The 23,533-nt window shown below is 49.1% G+C and overlaps 1 non-coding gene across 1 annotated transcript; it reads left to right on the top strand.

Moving 5' to 3' along the window:
* Window positions 1–22,345: 22,345 nt before the first annotated feature.
* On the top strand, window positions 22,346–22,417 carry trnae-uuc (transfer RNA glutamic acid (anticodon UUC)). Its single transcript has one exon. It is a non-coding gene; the product is annotated as a tRNA-Glu (tRNA).
* Window positions 22,418–23,533: the final 1,116 nt, after the last annotated feature.

Below are 23,533 nucleotides of genomic sequence, written 5' to 3'. Positions count from 1 at the left end.
CGGGCTACATGGTGGCCCTGGTCAGCACTGAACGCTCTGCCCCCACATTTTCCCAACTTTTCCACAACACCCGATTCTCTATCCCATCGGGGAATGCATCAAAACTCTGAGAAAGAATTAAATGGAGAGATATAGGATGTTAAGGTCTGAATATGTCAATCCTTGGGCTCCTGGTGTAGTTGTTCAAAGCTTTTTATTCCTGTTAAATGTTTAAAATCAAATGATTTTACATGGACTTGGAGCACAACACAATTGTTAACACAGCGGTCATTAGGCTGCAGCAGAAAACTGCTTCTGACTTTTCTGTAATTATCACTTTACCCACGTGCAGAATCGAGGAGGCTGACTGTACCTCTGAAATGGTCAACTATCAACATTTTAAAAATCTATAAAACAAGTTTAAGCATGTTCAAAGTTGATGCAACTCAATGTGGGGAATGAGTGGCGTAGTGGTATTGTCATTGGCGTAATGATCCAAAGCCCCAGGTAATGCTTTGGGGAACTGTGTTCAAATCTCATCATGGCAGATGGACTCCATTAAAACCTGGAATTAAAATCATGGATAAGTTGCTCTGGAAAGTTTCCCTCTCTGAAATTTATGAGCTTTGCCAATGATGAGAAGTGGCACGTTTTCTATTTTGGACATTGTGCGCAAATCAAACCCAGCTGGGAAATAGCCTGTTTAGGATTGCAGCGAGACTCACTCCGTTCTGCTCCAACTATGCTAACTTCAGAGGTGTACTTCCTACTGAATGACTGTGACTTTGGCTTCTTAAACCAACCAACCTATGGCTTCTTCAAATAAAATTGTAACATGTCAAATTAAGAGTGGTTTGTGGTGTGGGACTCTGACATCTAGTCACAGGATTGAGACTTTCAGAACTCAGGAAACAAATCAGGTGAACTGAGTCAATGGAAGGGGGTCTTTACTGCGCTTCAACCCCAGCAGAATGCATACTGACTACTGTTAGAAACTATGAAAGGTGATCCATTTCAAGCTGTTGGTATAATTTACCTGGTTGAAATGTTCATGCACTGGCTGAGTGCAGTGATCGATGCGATTTTGCTCTAGACGCCAGCAACTGAAATATTCAGTAGCTATAAAATTTCTGTTCACTCTATTCATCTTGTATATTTTTAAATCAATATTTTAAATGAGTAAAGTCTAGGAAAGACTGATTTTTGTCCTAAGTACACTCCTGTGTGCATGTAGGTATTTTTGTTAACATAGCAAGTTGCTGGAAGGGAAGTGTTATCCTTAGACTTTCTTGCTCCTTCTAATTTACTAATTCATCTTGGAGGTATTTAATATGCATACTGGAAGTATTTAATCTGCACACTTTAAAAGTATGCTTTAAAGATGATTGGAGTGTATTGAAGCAAATAAAGATGAATTTTGGTAATTGACTATGATGTCTTAGGTTGTAACAAATGGAAACGGTTTTGCATGTGGAACATCTTTCTAAAGGTCAGTTCTGTCTAACCAAAACTTCCAGATCAAAGCTTAACTCCATGGCTTTGATCCCTTTTCCTGCCATGTTCACCCAGGCTTTCAGTTATTTTACATGGGAATTGATTAGTTTATTTTGTTTGGAGCAGGGAAGCGATTGAGAGCGAACTTCCTAAATGTACCGCATCTGTACTCCTGTTCATAAACAGAGGCATGCTTTCTTGACCTTCCAAAGTCGTTTTTAAAAACTGCTTTGTTCAGATTGCAATCAAAAATGATTTGTTGCAGCATCATTTTACCCTTGTATGAAACGGTAAAAATGTTCCTCAGCGGGTGATGCAGGTGCCTCGATCAAAAGATAACCTGTAAGAAATAAGGACCATCTCATTGGAAAGCAATTGGCTCCACACAAGGGGCGAAATTCTCCCCCAACGGAGTGATGTCCGCCGACTGGCGCCAAAAACGGTGCCAATCAGACGGGCATCGCGCCGGCCCAAAGGTGCCGAATGCTCCGCATCTTTGGGGGCCGAGCCCCAACACTGAGGGGCTAGGCCGGCGCCGGAGGGATTTCCGCCCCGCCAGCTGGCGGAAATGGCGTTTGTTGCCCCGCCAGCTGGCGCGGAAATGCGGCGCATGCACGGGAGCATCAGCGGCCGCCGACAGTTTCCCGTGCATGCGCAGTGGGGAGAGTCTCTTCTGCCTCCGCCATGGTGGAGACCGTGGCGGAGGCGGAAGGGAAAGCGTGCCCCCACGGCACAGGCCTGGCCCGCGGATCGGTGGGCCCCGATCGCGGGCCAGGCCACCGTGGGGGCACCCCCCGCACCCCCCCCAGGACCCCGGAGCCCGCCCACGCCACCTGGTCCCGCCGGTAAATACCAGCTTTGATTTACGCCGGCGGGACAGGCAATTTCTGGGCGGGACTTCGGCCCATCCGGGCCGGAGAATTGAGCGGGGGGTCCCGCCAACCGGCGCGGCCCGATTCCCGCCCCCGCCCAATCTCCGGTACCGGAGACTTCGGCAGGGGCGGGGGTGGGATTCACGGCGGCCAACGGCCATTCTCCGACCCGGCGGGGGGTCGGAGAATGACGCCCCTGATTCTTCCATGTACAGGATTGATTCCCATCTGCCAGACTGCACACTACCACAGGCTACATTATCACGGAGAAGAAATAAGAAATATGTCTTTACTGTCACAAGTAGGCTTACATTAACACTGCAATGAAGTTACTGTGAAAGGCCCCTAGTTGCCACATTTCAGCACCTGTTCGGGTACACTGAGGGAGAATTCAGAATGTCCAAATCACCTAACAGGATATAGAAGAGAAAGAATATTTGGTGACTGTTTTCATCGACGATGCCATTCATGTGTACACCAAGCCACTGGTTCTATCAAGCGAGCTACTGTATTGATACAAGACCCATCCCATAATGAAAAATAAATAAATCAGGACCCTTTTGAATATTGACAGTACCCATTTGAGACCAAGTGATGCTTATAAACAAAGTACCTTTTTCAACCACGGGATGTTGAATGTGTTCTTCTTGGTCACAGATTATGATCGAGGCCACTGGCTCATGGGAGAATGGATTGAATTGCAGAATATGCTCCACAAAATGCACCAGTAAAAACCCTGGAACCTTACATTAAAACAATTAAATTTAACTTATTCAGTCACCATAATTGAGTGGTCCGGATTATTTAAGGACGGAATCATGGAATGTGATCCCTGAAGTGCTGGTTAAAAATTCTAGCAGTCATGTAACAAAAACAAAATTGTCTTACTTGATCAGTGTAAACCAATGGCTCTGCTCATTATCCCCAAAACAAAATTGCTAAGAGCAATGTAGCACAAAGCACAATATTTTACAACCGTCACACCAGAAAAAACTCAACCATGTTAAAGGCAGTTTTGTTTTACTGCAAGGCGACTTATACAATTTAGCTTGTGAGTTATGAGGTTCCCCAACTAAATCCTTCAAAAAAGATGGGAACATTATGACAGTAAAATTGTTAAATGAATTTGCCTCAAACAGAAAAGCTGTTGTGTGTCAGCAATTTCTAACAAACCTGAATATCCCACTGAAGTTACAGTGACTAAATCGGCTCGCGCTCAGACCGCAAATCAGGGGCGAAATTCTCCAGTATTGGTGCGATGTCCGCCGACCGGCGCCAAAAATGGCGCAAATCAGTCGGGCATCGCGCCGCCCTAAAGGTGCGGAGTCCTCCACAGCTTTGGGGGCCGAGCCCTAACCTTGAGGGGCTAGGCCCGCGCCGGACTGATTTCCGCCCGCCAGCTGGCGGAAAAGGCCTTTGGTGCCCCGCCAGCTGGCGCGGAAATGACATCTCCGGGCGGTGCATGCGCAGGAGCGTTAGCGGCCGCTCACGGCATCCCCGCGCATGCGCTGTGGAGGGAGTCTCTTCCACCTCCGCCATAGTGGAGACCCTGGCGAAGGCGGGAGGAAAAGAGTGCCCCCACTGCACAGGCCCGCCCGCGGATCGGTGGGCCCCGATCGCGGGCCAGGCCACCGTGGAGGCACCCCTGGGGCCAGATCCCCCCCTGTCCCCCCACCAGGACCCCGGAGCCCGCCCGCGCCGCCTTGTCCCGCCGGTAAGAGAGGTAGTTTAATCCACGCCGGCGGGACAGGCATTCTAGCAGCGGGACTTCGGCCCATCCGAGCTGGAGAATCGCGCGGGGGGGAGCCCGCCAACCGGCGTGGCGCGATTCCCGCCCCCGCCGAATCTCCGAGAATTCAGCAACCGGCGGGGGCGGGCTTCACGCCAGCCCCCGGCGATTCTCCGACCCGGCGGGGGGTCGGAGAATCTCGCCCATGGTCTTCAATTCAGATTTTGTGGATTTTGGTGAGTCACCATTTTCATAATCAACAACTGCGGAAAACCTTGTTGCTGCAAAGTGTCTTGCAATCTTTGACGTTGCATCTGACAGCAGGAAGGGCAGCATGACAGCACAGTGGTTAGCACAGTTGCTTCACAGCTCCAGGGTCCCAGGTTCGATTCCCTGCTTAGGTCACTGTCTATGCGGAGTCTGCACGTTCTCCCCGTTTGTGTGCATGGGTTTCCACCGGGTGCTCCGGTTTCCTCTCACAGTCTAAAGATGTGCAGGTTAGGTGGATTAGCTATGCTAAATTGCCCTCAGTGCCCAAAAAGGGGATATGGTGGAGGTGTGGGCTTAGGTGGGGTATTCTTTCCAAGGGCCGGTGCAGACTCGATGGGCCGAATGGCCTCCTTCTGCACTGTAACTTCTATGTCTATGTGGAAAAACTGCAGGGAAATGGGAATTCAAAAGATTAAAAAACTGGTTAAAAAGAGATGACTGAGGGGACCCTGTTATCATTAGTTGAATGACAGGTTTTGTTGCCATTGGCTGAATGGTGGCTCCATAATGCTAGGTAGGGTGTTCAAGACTGTCCCAGTGACAAAGGAGGTTTGGCGATAGGCACCCAAGTCAGGATCATGGATGGCGTTTTCATTTTTTTGAAATGTTCATTCACAGGATGGAAGCCTCATCGGCAAAGCCATCATTCATTGCCTATCCCTAATTGCCCTTGACAATGTGCTGCTAATCCGCCTTCTTGAACCAATGTACCCAGAGTGCTGTCACGGGGGGAGTCCCAAGATTTGATCAAGTGACAAGCGATATGTTTCCAAATCAGGGTGATGTGTAACTTGGAGGGAGACTTGCAGGTGCTGGGTGTTTCCATGTGTCTAATGTACTTGTCCTTCTCGGTGGTACAGATGGTATGGGTGGCGGATTTGGACGGTGCTGTTGAAGAAGTCTTGGCAAGTTGACGCCGTGTGCACCTTGTAAATGGAACATCCTGTTGCCACTGTGCATCAGTGATGAATGGAGTTGATGGTTAAGACGGTGGATAGGATGCCAATCAAGCAGACTGCTTTGCGCTGAATGGTGTTGAGTTCCTTGAGCGTTGTTGGACGTACACTCATCCAGGCAAATGGAAAGTATTCCATCACACTCCTGACTTGTGCCTTGTAGATTGTAGAAATGTTTTGAGAAGTCAGGGGTTGAATTTTTCACTGAGAAAGATACAACCTCTGCTGCTCTGTTGCCATGGCGTTTATCTAACTAGTCTAGATAGGTTTCTGGACAATGGTGACCTCCCGAAGATGTTGATGGTGGAGCAGGAGCATTTACGATGGCAATGCCACCTGTTAACAAGAGATAGATAGATTCTTTCTTGCTGGAGATGGTCGTTGCCTGACTCTTTCTGCTTTTACTTGCCACTTATCAGGTCAAGTTTGAATGTTGTCCAGGCATTCTGGGCGCAATCTATCCAAATCTGTTCTAAGTGTTCTAGGGAACGGGAAATGCTGGGTATTTCCTGACAGCCTACCAACCGAGGCCGTCACCGTTATCTAACGTTATTTGATCCATTTAACGAGGCTTCACGCTGCAAATGACTATCCCGCCGGCTGATTCGCTGGGACTATGTTCAGCACTTCCCTGCTAACGAGGGAGAGCAGCACTTAAACCAGTCCCGCAGATGAAACCCCAAACAGCATGAAGCCATGCCATCGTACAGACCAACTCCAAGATTCGGAGATGCTGACCTGGCCAGACTATTGGATGCGTTGCAGTCCAGACGGGATATCCTGTTCCCCCGAGGGACTCGGAGGGTCAGCCACAGGGTGGCCAGTGTCACCTGGGAGGATGTGGCAGTGCTGTCAGCTTGGGGAGCATCACCAGGAAGACCGGCACCCAGAGCCGCAAGAAGCTAAATGACCTACTCCGGCCGCACAGAGTTGGCACCAGCCCACTGGCACTGGTCCCGCCTGTCGCCCCCCTGACTACGATGTACCTGGCACCACCATCGCCCAGCATCATACCATTTCCGAGCCCATCCATGCCCAGCAGTGGTGCCCACGCCTGCCTCCAGACCCCCATGCCCTCCCAATAGCGATTCATGAAGCGTGAGCTCACAATGCTCTCTGTGTGTCCCCGCAGGTGAAAATGGGCCAAAACAGAATTGAGAGGGCCCAGACAGACGGTGGGGTGCCAATCCCCAGGGTCCTCATCCCCTATGAGGAAATGCCTTGGAGGTCGCGGGGGTGGCCGAGGATAGACCGATCACCAACGCCGAGATTGGCCTCGTCTCACAGGTGCATATCAACCGGACTCCACACAGATGATCTGTCACAAGTGTATTGTTTATGCCTGAATGTTGATCCTCCCCTCTCACTGGCCACATGTCCATTCCCCCACAGGATCCACATCGGATGGTGCCAGCCCATCTGGGGTGGTCCCACCCGCCCCGCCTCCCACAAGAATACTGAGAGTATAGCTCCGAGGATGCCACCATCATCGCATCATGGCTGTAATTCCCACCCTCCACCAACGCAGAAACACACACTTCGATGGGCACAAGTAGTGGGCAGGCTTCTGAGGCACAATTAGGTGAGTACCACGCAGTTGCTGATGTACATCAGATGGAGGCAGGATCATCCAGGGAGCCAGCAGTCGGAGGTCTGCTGGATCCCAGGACCTGGCTGAGTCCCAGCCAGATGCTGGGCCTCTGGACCAGGTTTACGTGCAGCTGATGCATCTGCTCGGGTGTGGCCGCGAGATTCAGAGGGGGATTTCAGAGACATTCCAGCAGGTCCATAGCCGATTGGAGGAGTCCCAAAGGCTGAGGGTGCAGGAGATGGCACCGGCAATGCTTGACACTGAGGTCAACACTGCTAGGGTGACGGCCGCAATAGAGAGCCAGCAGCACGACATCAACAGTACTTTGATGTTTTGATGAAGGGAAGCTCATTGTTGAAGCAGCTGAAATGGTTGCATTGAGGGGAGGAGTTTAGAGGTGATGGTGTTCCCATGTACCTGCTGCTCTTGTCCATCTAGCTGGGAGAGGACGGCGGGTTGGGAGCTATACTGAAGAAGAAGGCCTTGATGAGTTGTAGTGCATCCTAGAAATAGGACGCACGACAGCCGTGGTATGTCGGTGGTGGATATTTAGACTAATGGATCAAGCGTCAATCATGTGAACTGCCCTGACCTGGATGGTGTGAAGTTTACGTGTTGCTGCAATTACTCCCTTAACAGGGCAAGTAGAGATTTTGCAATTGCATTTTTGAATTGTGTCTCTCGTGGGTGGAAGGGAGACTTTCGAGAATGAGGTCTTGAAACACCCAGCTTCTCATCTGTTCTGGTAGCAGTAGCTTTTTGTGTTCCTGGTCCAGTTGAATTTCTGGTCAAGGGTGAATTAAAGAATATTGATAGGATGGATTCAGTGATAAAAATGCCAATGATAGTCAGAGATTTTTTCACAGGGTAGAGGGGTCAATTACTCAGGGGCATAGGTTTAAGGTGCGAGGGGCAAGGTTTGGAGGAAATGTACAAGGCAAGTTGTTTACACAGAGGGTAGTGGGTGCCTGGAACTCGCTACTGGAGGAGGTGGTGGAAGCAGGGACGATAGTGACGTTTAAGGGGCATCTTGACAAATACATGAATAGGATGGGAATAGAGGGATACGGACCCAGGAAGTGTAGAAGATTTTAGTTTGGATTAGCAGCATGGTCGGCTTGGACTCATTATTTTTTAAACAGTCATTTCCCGGCACTTGTTTGATCCAAAGGTTGCTTGCTCGCTTAACAATCCAAACCTGATTCATAAAATATGAAAAATAATAGCTGCAATGAGCATTGAAATTAAAGCAAAATACCTGCAGATGCCGGAGGTCTGAAAGAAAAACAGAGGGGACGGGATTCTCCCTTTTGGGGACTAAGTCCCCACGCCCGCTGTAAAACGGGCAAGAATCACACCGGACTTTTTCCTCAAAGGTCCGGGGTGATTCTCCGTTTTCCAGAGGGCGAGCAGACCCCCGGCGTGTGTCCCGCAGCTCTGCATGCCGGCGGGGCCCGGCTAGCCAGACCGCGCGGCCGCGCAAGTGCACGGCGGCCGCAAGCGGGTCCGTGCGGCGGCCTACCTCGGTGTGGGCACCGCCAATATGGCGGAGCCACACAGCGGGCCCATGCGGAGGAAGGTAGGTCCCTCCAGATCGCGATGGCCTGCCGATCGGTGGTCCCCGACCACAGGCCTGGCCACCGCTGAGGCCCCCCCCGGAGTCAGATACCCCCTGCCCCCCACCAGGACCTCAGCCGCGTGTCCCAGCTGCCGCCGGGTGGTACCACATGTAAACCACGCTGGCGGGAGTTCGACCGGTTGACCGTTGAGAATCGGCACGGGGGCCTGTTCCAACGGCCCCCGACCGGCGCCTCGCCGACCGGAATACGGGCAGTTTTCTGGCACAGAGGGTTGGAGAATTTCGCCCAGGGTGTTGGAAAAACTCAACAGGTCTGGCAGCACTTGAGTTAACATTTCCAGCTAAATATACGTCTTCTTCGGAAGTTTGGATGCACCTGGAATTGTTTGCATTGCAGGAACTGAAATGAAATCAGGAAATTTCTGCACTTTCAGTTAATGCCCCACTCTCAGTTAATTCTACAACAGCGATTTCATTCATTTTGCAATTGGGAAAAAATTGCTTAGCGAAGTGACCAACAAGAAATGGGAACAGTCAGTCCATTTATTTAGAGATAGGAAAATAAAGGATTCTTCAATAGCTCTGAAACTAATTTATTTTCGCAATTTTTGTTAATATTTTTACATAAGCAAATTGGTAAAAATAAACAGATGAAACTAAATTCTGAGTCCTACTTCAGTGATGGATTGGGAACATTCTCATTTGATTTTGGTTTTGATTTTGATTTGATTTATTGTCACATGTACCGAAGTAGAGCGAAAAGTATTTTTCTGCGCCAAGGGATGTACATAGTAGACAAAAAAGAGGATGTTGGAATCATGTTGGGAATTCATACTTTCCAGATCGATACTTTGTATGAAGAAGTTAACGAGTAGAGTTTTTATTATTCAACAAATGCAAATTCCTGAAGCCAAGTGCTAGCCTCCTTATTTGCTGGGTTTAAGGTAATAAGTCTTTAGAAGATAATAACAATAATCGCTTATTGTCACAAGTAGGTTTCAATGGGGTTACTGTGAAAAGCCCCTCGTCACCACATTCCACCGCCTGTTCGGGAAGGCCGGTACAGGAATTGAACCTGCGCTGCTGGCATTGTTCTGCATTGCAAGCCAGCTGTTTAGCCCACTGTGCTAAACCAGCCTCCTCAGTAATGTAAAGCATTGTTTGAACTCTCTACAAGTGGCGGAAAGGTTTCTACTGAAGCCCCTTCAGTGGAGGTTGGTTGCTCCAGCCTGGGAAGGACCCTCTTCCATGGTTTCTCAAAAACTAGCATTTGACAGGTGGGGCCACAAGGAACTTGTTAGTGACTTCCCGTGTTTCCCATTCCTTGGTCCAAAGGATATCAGCTGGTAGATCTTGTTTGGGAAGGGTGATCCATGGGGTGCTGAGATGGAAGATGGGTTAAACAGATTATCGTGGAATAGTAAGTGAGGTGCTGCACAGATGTGTTCAACCAACTTGTGTGTTTTCATCAATCGGCGGATATGTGGGGAATGCTGTTTATGAGAACAGGAAGCCAGTGTAGGGATGTTGAGTGGAGGGTTCCAGTTATGATACACATTGTTGTGTTTGACTGAGTGTCCACAAGGTATGTGTGTGATAACCTTCGGCAGATAGTTGCACAGTACTCTGTCAAGGAGTGTAATAGGACAATTGCTGAAGAGTGTTATGGCAGTAGCACCCCACATAGTTCCAGCAAGTTCGGTTTGTAGATTGTTTCTGGTTTTTACTTTGTCGTTTTTCTTCAGATGTTCCCAGAAGGACAGAGTCCTACCTACCTTCCTGACAGAACCACCAGTCTCAACACTGAGCCACCCTCTGGCTTTATGCCAAAGGGCATGTTCCCCAAATCTTACAAATTAATGTTGAGGGTCTACTGACCCCCAAGCAAAACTTTATCGGATGTCTTGCCACCCAACACTGCAGTGACATCATTTGCCGAAGAGAGGCCCATATTGGAACTGAACAGGTAAGGTGAGCCTTGGTCACATAACTTCAACCTATAGGGCTTAGCTTTCAATATAGTCTCAGTATTTCTGCTGCAAGCATCAAGTTGTATTGCTGTTAAGATGCTGATGCACCTTTTAAAGGGGCACAGTTACTCAACTAAGCTAAATTTCCCAAAATAATTTATCAGTAAGATTTTCATGAAGAGAGTGATGAAAGAAGTTCACAGAAATGCCCTTGTGCAGACGTTTGTAAGACTGTGAAATCCTTAGCATGGGCACCTGCTCAGATAGAGGCCATTTTGATCGTGCAAGGGGAAAGTGGAGAAATATGCAGTGCTATGGGGAGAGTTCAGGGCATTGAATTGGAGCAGCCAAGGTTGCCAGTGGTGCTTGCCTGTGCTGTGGCGTTTTGCACCTCTCTCAGGGCTTCTGAATTGCAGGGGTTTCTTCAGACAGCTGGGTCATCCCTGCAGATGTGTGGGATCAACTCCACAGCGGAGCTGTCAACTCCTCTGTTTGCTCTGTGTGATAGTGGATTGCTGATAGCGTATCAAAAGTATTTAGATGAGGCCCGATTGTGAAAATGATTGCGTGGCACCAGCAGCATGTGCCTGACCCACTGCCTGCTCCAGTTGATAATCACCTCTTGCAAAAGATTTTCAGGTTTTGATTTTTCAAGCTTTGTGACGCAGTGGTAGGATCCCTACCTCTGGGCCAGGAGCTCTGGGTTCAAGTCCCACTTCAGGACTTGATGGCCATGGAAGGTATGTTCATAATTTGACCAAACAAGTTGATTATCAGCCTGTAAATCTTCCAATATATTGATGACAAGAGGTAAGAGTGGGAGGGTTTCCTGGCGAGCCATACTGCTGAAGGTAATGGCAAACCACTGCAGTTCTTTGCCAAGCATAATCATGGGTAATCCTATGGAAGCTCATGGTCACCAAGGCCCTCTGTGGACATGGCGCCTGAAGGAGATGGAAGATTTTCAGACTTACCTCACTAATGAGCAGACACAGTTCCTTGAGAGGGCAGCTGTGCCCATCTTTCAACAACAAGTTGTATTTACATGGCACCTTTAACATAATAAAATATCTCAAGGCGCTTTACAGGAACATTATAAAATAAAATTTGACAGTAGTTCACATGTGGCAGGTGACCAAAAGCTTGGTCAAAGAGGCAGTTTTAAGGAGCGTCTTAAAGGCAAAAGGTTAGGTGAAAAGACGAGAAGGCTTTAGGAGAGAATGGTACGGAGAGATATCCTAGCTGGGAGGTTTGCTGGAGTCACTCAGGAGGATTTAAACTAGTATGGCAAGATGTTGGAACCAGAATGTGAGCTTAGAAGGTGTAATAACTAAAGGTGAAAGAGAGAACCAAAATAAGAGAACAACATCATAAGTGTGAGAAGGGAGGTGGCCAATGCAGGATTGAGGATGTGTAATTAAATGCGCGCAGTATCTAGAACAAGGTAAATGAGCTTGTTGCGCATATTGAAATTGGCCGGTACGATGTGTGGGCATCACAGAGACGTGGCTGCAAGGGGATCAGGGCTGGGATCTAAATATCCAAGGATATTGATCCTATCAAAGGGATAGGCGGATGGGCAAAGGGGGCGGGGTTGCATTGTTAGTAAGGAATGAGGTTAAATCGAAAGCAAGGAGCGATATAGCATCAGAAGGCATAGAATCTCTCTGGGTAGAGTTGAGGAATCGCAAAGGTAAAAAGACCCAGATGGGAGTTATGTACAGGCCTCCTAGCAGTAGCCAGGGTGTGGGGCAAAAAATAAATGAGGAGATAGAAAAGGCATGTAAAAAAGACAATATTACAATAATCATGGGGGACGTCAATATGCAGATGGACTGCGAAAATCAGGTTGGATTGCACAAAAAGGAATTTGTGGAATATCTAAGAGATGGTTTTTTTGAGCAGCTTGTGACAGAGCCTACGAGTGAACAGGCAATTCTGGATTTGGTGATGTGTAATGAGGCAGACTTGATTAGGGAATTTAAGGTGAAGGAATCCTTAGGCAGCAGGGACCACAGTATGATAGAATTTACCCTGCAGTTTGAGAGGGAGAAGCTGCAATCAGATGTAACGGTATTACAATTAAATAAGAGTAGCTACAAAAACATGAGGAGGAGCTGGCCAGAGTTGATTGGAAAAGGAGCCTAGCAGGGAAGACAGTGGAACAGCATTGGCAGGATGTTTGGGGGTCATTCAGAAGGCACAACAGAAATTCATCCCAAGGAGGAGGAAACATGTAAAGGGGAGGACAAGGCATCCATGGCTGACGAGGGAAGTCAAGGACAGCATAAAAGAAAAAGAAAAAGCATACAAAGTGGTGAGGATTAATGGGAAGCCAGAGGATTGGGAAGCCTTTAAAAGTGAGCAGAGGACAACTAAAAAAGTAATAAGGGGGGGGAAGATGAAATATGAGTGCAAGCAAGATAGTGATATAAAGGAAGATAGGAAGAGTTTTTTTCAATTTATAAAAGGTAAGAGAGAGGCAAAAATAGACATTGGACCATTGGAAAATGTGGCTGGAGAAGTAATAATAGGAAACAAAGAAATGTCAGAGGAACTGAATAGTTACTTACATCAGTCTTCACAGTGGAAGACACCAGTGTGATGCCAGAGCTCCAAGAGAATCAAGGGGCAGAGGTGAGTGCAGTGACCATCACTAAGGGGAAGGTTCTGGGGAAATTGAAAGGTCTGAAGGTGGATAAATCACCTGGACCAGATGGACTACACCCCTGGGTTCTTAACAAAGTAGCTGAGGAGATTGTGGAGGCAATGATGGTGGATCTTTCAGGAATCATTGGAGGCAGGAACGGTCCCAGAGGACTGGAAAGTGGATAATGTAACACCGCTGTTTAAGAAGGGAGGGAGGCAGAAGACCGGCGATTATAGGCCAGTTAGCCTGACTTCGGTCATTGGTAAGATTTTAGAGTCCATTATTAAAGTTGAGATCGCGGAGTACTTGGAAAGTGCATGATCAAATAGGACTGAGTCAGCACGACTTCGTCATGGGGAGGTCATGTCTGACAAATCTGTCAGAGCTCATTGAGGAAGTAACAAGAAAGTTAGACAAAGGAGAACCCGTGGACATGATTTATTTAGATTTCCAGAAGGCATTTGACAAGGTGCTGCATAGGAGACTGTTAAATAAGTTAAGAGCCCATAGTGTTAAGGGTAAGATCCTGGCATGGATAGAGGATTGGCTGACTGGCAGAAGGCAGAGAGTGGGGATAGAGGGGTCTTTTTCAGGATGGCAGCTGGTGACTAGTGGTGTGCCTCAGGGGCACAGGGGCATCATGAATGATCTGGAAGGAGGAACTGGAGGCACTGTTGCTAAGTTTGCAGATGATACAAAGATCTGTTCAGGGACAGGTAGTATTGAGGAAGCAGGCGGGCTTCAGAAGGACTTGGACAAGCTAGGAGAGTGGGCAAAGAAGTGGCAGATGGAATACAATGTGGAAAAGTGTGAGGTTATGCACTTTGGAATTAAAAATGGAGGCAAAGACTGTTTTCTAAATGGGGAGTTGTTTAGGAAATCAGAAACACAAAGGGACTTGGGAGTTCTTGTTCATGATTCTCTTAAGGTTAATGTGCAGGTTCAGTCGGCAGTTAGGAAGGCAAATGCAATGGTAGCATTCATGTCGAGAGGGCTAGAATACAAGACCAGGGATGTACTTCCGGGGTCTATATAAGGCTCTGGTCAGACCCCATTTGGAGTATTTTGAGCAGTTTTGGGCCCTGTATCTAAGGAAGGATGTGCTGGCCTTGGAAAGGGTCCAGAGGGGGTTCACAAGAATGATCCCTGGAATGAAAAGCTTGGCGTATGAGGAACGGTTGAGGACTCTGGGTCTGTACTCGTTGGAGTTTAGAAGGATAAGGGGGATCTTATTGAAACTTACAGGATACTGCGAGGCCTGGAAAGAGTGGACGTGGAGAGGATGTTTCCACTTGTAGGAAAAACTAGAAGCAGAGGTCATAATCTCAAACAAAAGGGACGATCCTTTAAAACAGAGATGAGAAGGAATTTCTTCAGCCAGAGGCTGGTGAATTTGTTGCAGGAGGCTGTGGTGGCCAAACCACTGAGTGTCTTTAAGACAGAGATAGATAGGTTCTTGATTAATAAGGGGATCAGGGGTTATGGGGAGAAGACAGTAGAATGTGGAAGAGAAAAATATCAGCCATGATTGAATGGCGGAGCAGACTCAATGGTCTTTTGGTTTTATGTTAGAACTTAGCACCAATAGTTGAGAGCCCAAAATCACAGATTCTCAAGTTGCCAGAATCCAAGGAGTGCAGGAATCTTGGGCGTCATTCTCCGCCGGCGGGAGTCTCCGTTTTGCCGGCGCCCGGGGGCTTCCCGACGGCGTGGGGCTGCCCCACAATGGGAAACCCCATTGACCGGCCGGTGTTACGGAGACTCCCGCCGGCCGGTCGGAGCAGAAATGTGGCGGGGCGGGTAGGAGAATTTCGCCCCTTAGAGGATCATGGAACTTGAGGATATTGCAAAGATAGGGAGGGTGAGGCCAATGGAGGGATTTGAAAACAAGGATTGATAATTTTAAAATTGATGCTTTGCTTAACCAGGAGGTAATGTTGATCGGAGAAGACAGTGATAATGGGTGAACAGGATTTCTGCATCTTGGTTCAAGCAACACTCTGGGGGAAAGCCCAAAAGGTGTTTCGTACATTGGTGTGTTTCCGTGGCACTTTCCAGTCTTATCAAAAAGACAGATTTTATGCACAAATCCTTTCCCTTTTAAAAAAAAACTATTTTGAAAGGATACAATGAACTCAAAACTTTGCCTGCTGCTAAGAGTGAATGAAGCACAACATGCAAAACCTGACCTTGTGTGTAAACTCAACTGGAAACAGATGTTTTTGTTTTGATCAGTCCTTTTTAATGTCTGATGTTGCAGCTCAGGATAGAATTTCACAATGTTTTAGAACTTGCACTGATTTTAGATTAAGAGTGTACAGGTTACCGCTGACAATGCATCAGAAAGGGCAGTTAAATATCTGCGTGACAACGTTTTCATTTTACATTGCTAATTTGTGTTGCCTTGAACACAATCACCTGTCTTATCAATCAATTTACCAAAAATGCAACTTAAGGAACCTCAATTACTTTCAATACAAGTGTTCACATCTTTAGATGTTAAATAATGTGGTTCACAGTACTTTGAAGCTATAAATGGAAGTTCTGCTCTCAAACTGTTATAGTTCCGAAGCCTCCCTTTGAGGCACATGTTGTAATGTGCTGCTCCAAATATACTTCTCCAGCATTATCGTGGCCACACAAAGAAGAGTCAATGAGCATGACACTTGGACCCAAAACATTATCTGCCAATAGTGAAGCATAACGTGACAAACCCAAATACAAGCATGGCACTTAGATCACTTTATCCAAGGATCGTATCCTCTCCAATCACAAAGACCATCTACTTCCACACATGTAGCATAGCTTGGCTCCATCTTTGCCTTAATCATCGCCAGACTCAAAAGCTCCTTGACTGGCTTTCCTTCCGGTTTACTCTGTAAACTTCAGCTCTTCCAAAACTCTGTTACCCATATCAGGTGACGCTCACTCCTGTCCTTGCTGCTGTACTTTGGCCGACGGTATGCAATGTCTCCAATTTAAAATTCTCATTCTCACGTTTCAATCCTTACATGGCCTTGGCCTCATTTTTCTCTGTAACCTCGTCCATCCCTTTAAGTCTCCCTCTAACTCTCAGTTCTCCTGACTCTTATGCATCTTGCCTTCCTCTCCATTTGGTCGCTGTATGTAAGCCTACTTGTGACAATAAAAATTATTAGTAGTTGCCATACTCCGAAATTTGCTCCATTAAACCCTTCATCCTCTCCTTAAGAACCTTTACTCCTGCATCCAGTTTTGACTGATTACGCCTCTCTAAAGCACCTTCGGTCATCTTTTTTGGCATTAAACATGCCACAAAATACAAGGAAACTCACTTTGTTTCCATTATCTTCACAGAATTTGTTTAAAGGGCCTCCTGGGTCCCTGGTGAGTAGAGGATCTCTCCCTCCCCTCCTGTCCACCTGCTGCACCAAGGCCTTCATTGTTCCATTGGGGAATGTTGGAGCCTGCTCCCTGCAATGTTGTGCCATTCCTATATCTTTCCAAGATCCAGGCCACTCCTGCAATGAATTCTAGCATCCGTTCAAGCCAAAATGCAACTTGTGAAGTTTGCATGCTGCCTGCATCGTATCGATTGGGGCAGGTTTATTGAGCATCATCATGCCCCACCCATTTTCAAGCTTTATCAAATTTTCCCACCCTTGTCTGTTGTTTGCTGTCTAGTCAGATGTTTATAATTTTCTAGATATCACAACTAAAAGAACCTGACTATGTATCCTCAGTATAACCCTCATATCAAGGGCATATCCATCAGAATACATTCTGTATGCATTTTCCTTCCTTTTCCTCTCTGATCCATCAGCACCTGATGATTTTGTTTTGAAATTTAGAGGACCCAATTCATTTTTTCCAATTGAGGGGCAATTTTTTTTTAGTGTGGTCAATTAAGCTGGCCTGCACATCTTTGGGTTGTGGGGGCGAAACCCACGCGAACACAGGGAGAATGTGCCAACTCTACACGGAGTGAACAGCTGGAAGATCCCATCGGCATGAACAGCTGGAAGATCCCATCGGCATGAACAGCCGGAGGATCCCGCCGGCATGAACAGCTGGAAGATCCCGTCGGCATGAACAGCCGGAATATCCTGCCGGCATGAACAGCCGGAGGATCCCGCCGGCATGAACAGCTGGAAGATCCCTTCGGCATGAACAGCCGGAGGATCCCGCCGGCATGAACAGCTGGAATATCCCGCCGGCATGAACAGCTGGAAGATCCCGTCGGCATGAACAGCCGGAATATCCTGCCGGCATGAACAGCCGGAAGATCCCGCCGGCATGAACAGCTGGAAGATCCCTTCGGCATGAACGGCCGGAGGATCCCGCCGGCATGAACAGCTGGAAGATCCCGTCGGCATGAACAGCTGGAGGATCCCGCCGGCATGAACAGCTGGAAGATCCCGTCGGTGTGAACAGCCGGAAGATCCCACCGGTGTGAACAGCCGGAAGATCCCGTCGGTGTGAACAGCCGGAAGATCCCGTCGGTGTGAACAGCCGGAAGATCCCGTCGGTGTGAACAGCCTGAAGATCCCGTCGGTGTGAACAGCCGGAAGATCCCGTCGGTGTGAACAGCCGGAAGATCCCACCGGTGTGAACAGCCTGAAGATCCCACCGGTGTGAACAGCCTGAAGATCCCGTCGGTGTGAACAGCAGGAAGATCCCGTCGGTGTGAACAGCCGGAAGATCCCGTCGGCTTGAACAGCCGGAAGATCCCGTCGGTGTGAACAGCCGGAAGATCCCATCGGTGTGAACAGCAGGAAGATCCCGTCGGTATGAACAGCCGGAAGATCCCGTCGGTGTGAACAGCTGGAAGATCCCATCGGTGTGAACAGCCGGAATATCCCGCGGTGTGAACAGCCGGAAGATCCCGACGACTTGAACAGCCGGAAGATCCCGTCGGTGTGAACAGCTGGAAGATCCCGTCAGCATGAACTGTCGGAAGATCCCGTCGGTGTGAACAGCCGGAAGATCCCGTCGGTGTGAACAGCCGGAAGATCCCGTCGGTGTGAGCAGCCGGAAGATCCCGACGACTTGAACAGCCGGAAGATCCCGTCGGTGTGAACAGCTGGAAGATCCCGTCGGTGTGAACAGCCGGAAGATCCCGTCGGTGTGGACAGCTGGAAGATCCCGTCAGCATGAACTGTCGGAAGATCCCGTCGGTGTGAACAGCCGGAAGATCCCGTCGGTGTGAACAGCCGGAAGATCCCGTCGGTGTGAACAGCCGGAAGATCCCGTCGGTGTGAACAGCCGGAATATCCCGTCGGTGTGAACAGCCGGAAGATCCCGTCGGTGTGAACAGCCGGAATATCCCGTCGGTGTGAACAGCCGGAAGATCCCGTCGGTGTGAACAGCCGGACGATCCCGTCGGTGTGAACAGCCGGAAGATCCCGTCGGCTTGAACAGCCGGGAGATCCCGTCGGTATGAACAGCCGGAAGATCCCGTCGGCTTGAACAGCCGGGAGATCCCGTCGGTATGAACAGCCGGAAGATCCCGTCGGTGTGAACAGCCGGAAGATCCCGTCGGTGTGAACAGCAGGAAGATCCCGTCGGTGTGAACAGCAGGAAGATCCCGTCGGTGTGAACAGCCGGAAGATCCCGTCGGTGTGAACAGCAGGAAGATCCCGTCGGTGTGAACGGCCGGAAGATCCCATCGGCATGAACAGCCGGAAGATCCCACCGGTATGAACAGCCGGAAGATCCCACCGGTATGAACAGCCGGAGGATCCCGTCGGTGTGAACAGCCGGAAGATCCCGTCGGTGTGAACAGCCGGAAGATCCCGTCGGTGTGAACAGCCGGAATATCCCGTCGGTGTGAACAGCCGGAAGATCCCGTCGGTGTGAACAGCCGGAATATCCCGTCGGTGTGAACAGCCGGAAGATCCCGTCGGTGTGAACAGCCGGACGATCCCGTCGGTGTGAACAGCCGGAAGATCCCGTCGGCTTGAACAGCCGGGAGATCCCGTCGGTATGAACAGCCGGAAGATCCCGTCGGCTTGAACAGCCGGGAGATCCCGTCGGTATGAACAGCCGGAAGATCCCGTCGGTGTGAACAGCCGGAAGATCCCGTCGGTGTGAACAGCAGGAAGATCCCGTCGGTGTGAACAGCAGGAAGATCCCGTCGGTGTGAACAGCCGGAAGATCCCGTCGGTGTGAACAGCAGGAAGATCCCGTCGGTGTGAACGGCCGGAAGATCCCATCGGCATGAACAGCCGGAAGATCCCACCGGTATGAACAGCCGGAAGATCCCACCGGTATGAACAGCCGGAGGATCCCGTTGGTGTGAACAGCCGGAAGATCCCGTCGGTATGAACAGCCGGACGATCCCGTCGGTGTGAACAGCCGGAAGATCCCGTCGGCTTGAACAGCCGGGAGATCCCGTCGGTATGAACAGCCGGAAGATCCCGTCGGTGTGAACAGCCGGAAGATCCCGTCGGTGTGAACAGCAGGAAGATCCCGTCGGTGTGAACAGCTGGAAGATCCCGTCGGTGTGAACAGCTGGAAGATCCCGTCGGTGTGAACAGCAGGAAGATCCCGTCGGTGTGAACAGCTGGAAGATCCCGTCGGTGTGAACAGCTGGAAGATCCCGTCGGTGTGAACAGCCAGAAGATCCCGTCGGTGTGAACAGCTGGAAGATCCCGTCGGTGTGAACAGCCGGAAGATCCCGTCGGTGTGAACAGCTGGAAGATCCCGTCGGTGTGAACAGCCGGAATATCCCGTCGGTGTGAACAGCCGGAAGATCCCGTCGGCTTGAACAGCCAGGAGATCCCGTCGGTGTGAACAGCTGGAAGATCCCGTCGGTGTGAACAGCTGGAAGATCCGGTCAGCATGAACAGCCAGAAGATCCCACCGGTATGAACAGCGGAAGATCCCGTTGGTGTGGACAGCCGGACGATCCCATTGGTGTGGACATTTGGACGATCCCATTGGTGTGGACATTTGGACGATCCCATTGGTGTGGACATTCGGATGATTCCATCGGTGTGGACAGCCGGATATCCCATTGGTGTGGACATTCGGACGATCCCATTGGTGTGGACATTCGGACGATCCCATTGTCCCATTGGTGTGGACAGCCGGATATCCCATTGGTGCACAGGTTTAGCACAGGGCTAAATCGCTGGCTTTGAAAGCAGACCAAGGCAGGCCAGCAGCACGGTTCGATTCCCGTAAGAGCCGGACTTATTCCCGTAAGAGCCTCCCCGAACAGGCGCCGGAATGTGGCGACTAGGGGCTTTTCACAGTAACTTCATTTGAAGCCTACTTGTGACAATAAGCGATTTTCATTTCATTTCATTCATTTCATTTCATTTCATTCATTTCATGGTGGCGACATTCGGACGATCCCATTAGTGTGGACAGCCGGACGATTCCGCCCTGGATTTCTGTTTTCAAAGCATCAGCAGTTTGTTTTCTGGAATGGCTTCCAAATGGAAAACAGGAACCTGAATTCTCACAGCAGGATTATTGTTCGAGGCATGCGGTGGTGGGGTGGCTACAGATGAGACCAATACCTATAGGAGTTGCCGCTTGAACCTGGGCCTTCTTCGCAAACCACTGAAGCCTGTCTGGTTTCTGCTAATTCAACTAATTATTCAGATGGTCCAGAGTGAATAGCATTAAAATTAAAGACATGGTTCAAACAGATTCTTTCAGAATCAAGAGTATTGACAGGTTTGCTCAAGCTGCATATCAGTTGAAGTATTTATTTGTTCTCTTTTATTTTTGTTCCTGTTTTTTCAGCCCTTTTTCCTTTTAGTAATTATGTTGTGACCAATTCATTAATCTAGGCTGAAAATCATCATATGTGACTGAAGTCTGGGTATTGTTCGACTTACCGTGCTACTTTTCTATCAATCTTTTCATAAATATATATAATTATATAGATATACAAGCAGTTTCCTGCTTTACTTTATTTAATCTTACCTCCATTCTCTATGACCTGTTTTTCTTGTTGAGTATTTTAAATCCTAGATCAGCACGTGATTGAATGCCCAGGGGATCTGTTTGTGGCATTCTGATGCACTTGCTGTGGGTTGACCTGTCTTCTAATTGTATTCCCTCTCTGAGGGGAATCATCTCACTTGTATTTTTCCTTTCCGCCACAAAAGATGGTGGTGATGATATCAAGAGCTCACGCTCAGAGAATAGCTGCATTCTGTAACACTCCACAGTGGGATTTCCATGCAAGGAAATAAAGAGGTTGCATTCTCTGGCATCTTTCCTGACTTCAGCACATCCCAAAGTGTTTTACAGCCAATGAAGCACTTCTGAAGTGTAACCATTGTCGCAATGTAGCAAACATGGCAACCAATCTTGCAAAGTGCCACAAATTAACCATGTGATTATGATCAGATTCACGGCAGTGCTAACAATAATGGTTATGTTACCAGAATAGCCATTCAGAGGCCTGGGAAAATACGCTAGACGTACAAATTCAAATCCCACCTTTGTGTTTATATTAGGTGCTAATGAAAGTAATTTATAGAATTATTTAAAGGTGCTTTTTAAAAATACAAATATGCCATATAAAAATAACCTGAAAGATTGTGCATTACACATGAGCATAAGGATTACCCTCTTAGGAGATGGACTTTGTCTGGTATTTGTCATGATATTCATGTGAACATCACAGCACATACACACACACATAATGATGGACAGATCAATGGACCAATCAACACACACAACACGACAGCCAATCACGCATACACAGTACAAAGCAGGGAACACGACACTTCCTGGGCACTGGAGCAGGAGAGAACTCAGGGCACAGACCTCATTGCCAGCCACTCAGAGGTTCACCATGTGCTGAATACTAGAGTTTACTATGTTTATAGTTCAATGAAATAAAACTGCATTGTACCATACGCAACCGTATTGGTTCGTCTGTGTGTCAGAGTACCCAACACTTCATGGTACCAGAAGTGAATTGACACCTACCCACAAATCTGCCATCCTGCGTCATGGACACTGTCAACACACTGCAGCCGCTGCAAGTCGCTGGGAACCTCGGCGTAAATTGGAAGCTATTCAAGCAGCGCTTCCAGCTCTTTCTGGAAGCCAACGAAAGAGGGAGCGCCTCAGACATCAGAAAGATCGCCATCCTCCTCACCACCGCAGGGCAGCCGCCATCCATATCTACAACTCCCTGGTGTTCGCGGAAGGCGAGGACAAATCCAAATACGAGACGGTCCTTCTCAAGCTCGACCAACACTTCAACGTCGAGGTCAATGAAAGCTTCGAGAGATATCGTTAGTTTCCCTGGTGGTCTAGTGGTTAGGATTCGGCGCTTTCATCGCCGCGGCCCGGGTTCGATTCCCGGTCAGGGAATGATGAATTATTGGGCAGCACGGTAGCCTTGTGGATAGCACAATTGCTTCACAGCTCCAGGGTCCCAGGTTCGATTCCAGCTTGGGTCACTGTCTGTGCGGAGTCTGCACATCCTCCCCGTGTGTGCGTGGGTTTCCTCCGGGTGCTCCGGTTTCCTCCCACAGTCCAAAGATGTGCGGATTAGGTGGATTGGCTATGATAAATTGCCCTTAGTGTCCAAAATTGCCCTTAGTGTTGGGTGGGGTTACTGGGTTATGGGGTTAGGGTGACGGTGTTGACCTTGGGTAGGGTGCTCTTTCCAAGAGCCGGTGCAGACCCGATGGGCCGAATGGCCTCCTTCTGCACTGTAAATTCTATGATAATCTATGATATGTCTTCCAGCAGCGCCTGCAAGGTAAGGATGAGCTCTTTCAGTCATTCCTCACCCATCTCCGCATCCTCGCGCAGTCCTGCGGTTACGACACCACCTCAGACTCCATGATTCGGGACCAGATCGTTTTTGGGGTCGCCTCGGGCACCTTACGCCAACAGCCTTTAAAAATAAAAGGCCTCACCTTAACCTCCGCAATCGAAGCCTGTGTCCTGCACGAAAACGCGACTAGCCGCTATGCACAATTTCAGGCGACCGAATCGGCGCGGTGGGGGGGTCCTACGCGGCCGGATCGGTGAGCCAGGTGCCCCACGAGGCCGTACGGGTCCAGGCGATCGAGTTCCTCCCGGCCCGCGGCCCGGACAACGTCGGCCATTTCGCGCGCTTTTCGGGGCCTCCCGCGCTTGTGCGTGACAAAACCTACGGCAACACTGAGGGACGTGATGCGCAGGCGCGCCCGACGCAAGATTGAACTGCGCATGCGCAGATGCGCAACGAACGTCATGACGTCACGACGTGCGGCAACTGTGGAGCTGCACATTTAAAGCGGCAATGTCCCGCGAGAACCCGACAATGCCTACGCTGTGGCAAGGTGAGCCACTACGCTGCTTACTGTCGAGCAGCTCAACCTGTCAATCTTCCACAATTCCAACAACCTCGCAGGGACGTGCGGACCATTCAGCCTCCCCATTACGAATCTTGCCCAGACGACATCCAGACCGGTGACACAGATGATCGAGACGCCT

This window comes from Scyliorhinus torazame, chromosome 1 (genome assembly GCF_047496885.1).
Source record: "Scyliorhinus torazame isolate Kashiwa2021f chromosome 1, sScyTor2.1, whole genome shotgun sequence".
NCBI classification, from domain to species: domain Eukaryota; kingdom Metazoa; phylum Chordata; class Chondrichthyes; order Carcharhiniformes; family Scyliorhinidae; genus Scyliorhinus; species Scyliorhinus torazame.
The sequence above is the reverse complement of the archived record's forward strand: the minus strand, read 5'-3'. Positions and strand labels throughout refer to the sequence as shown.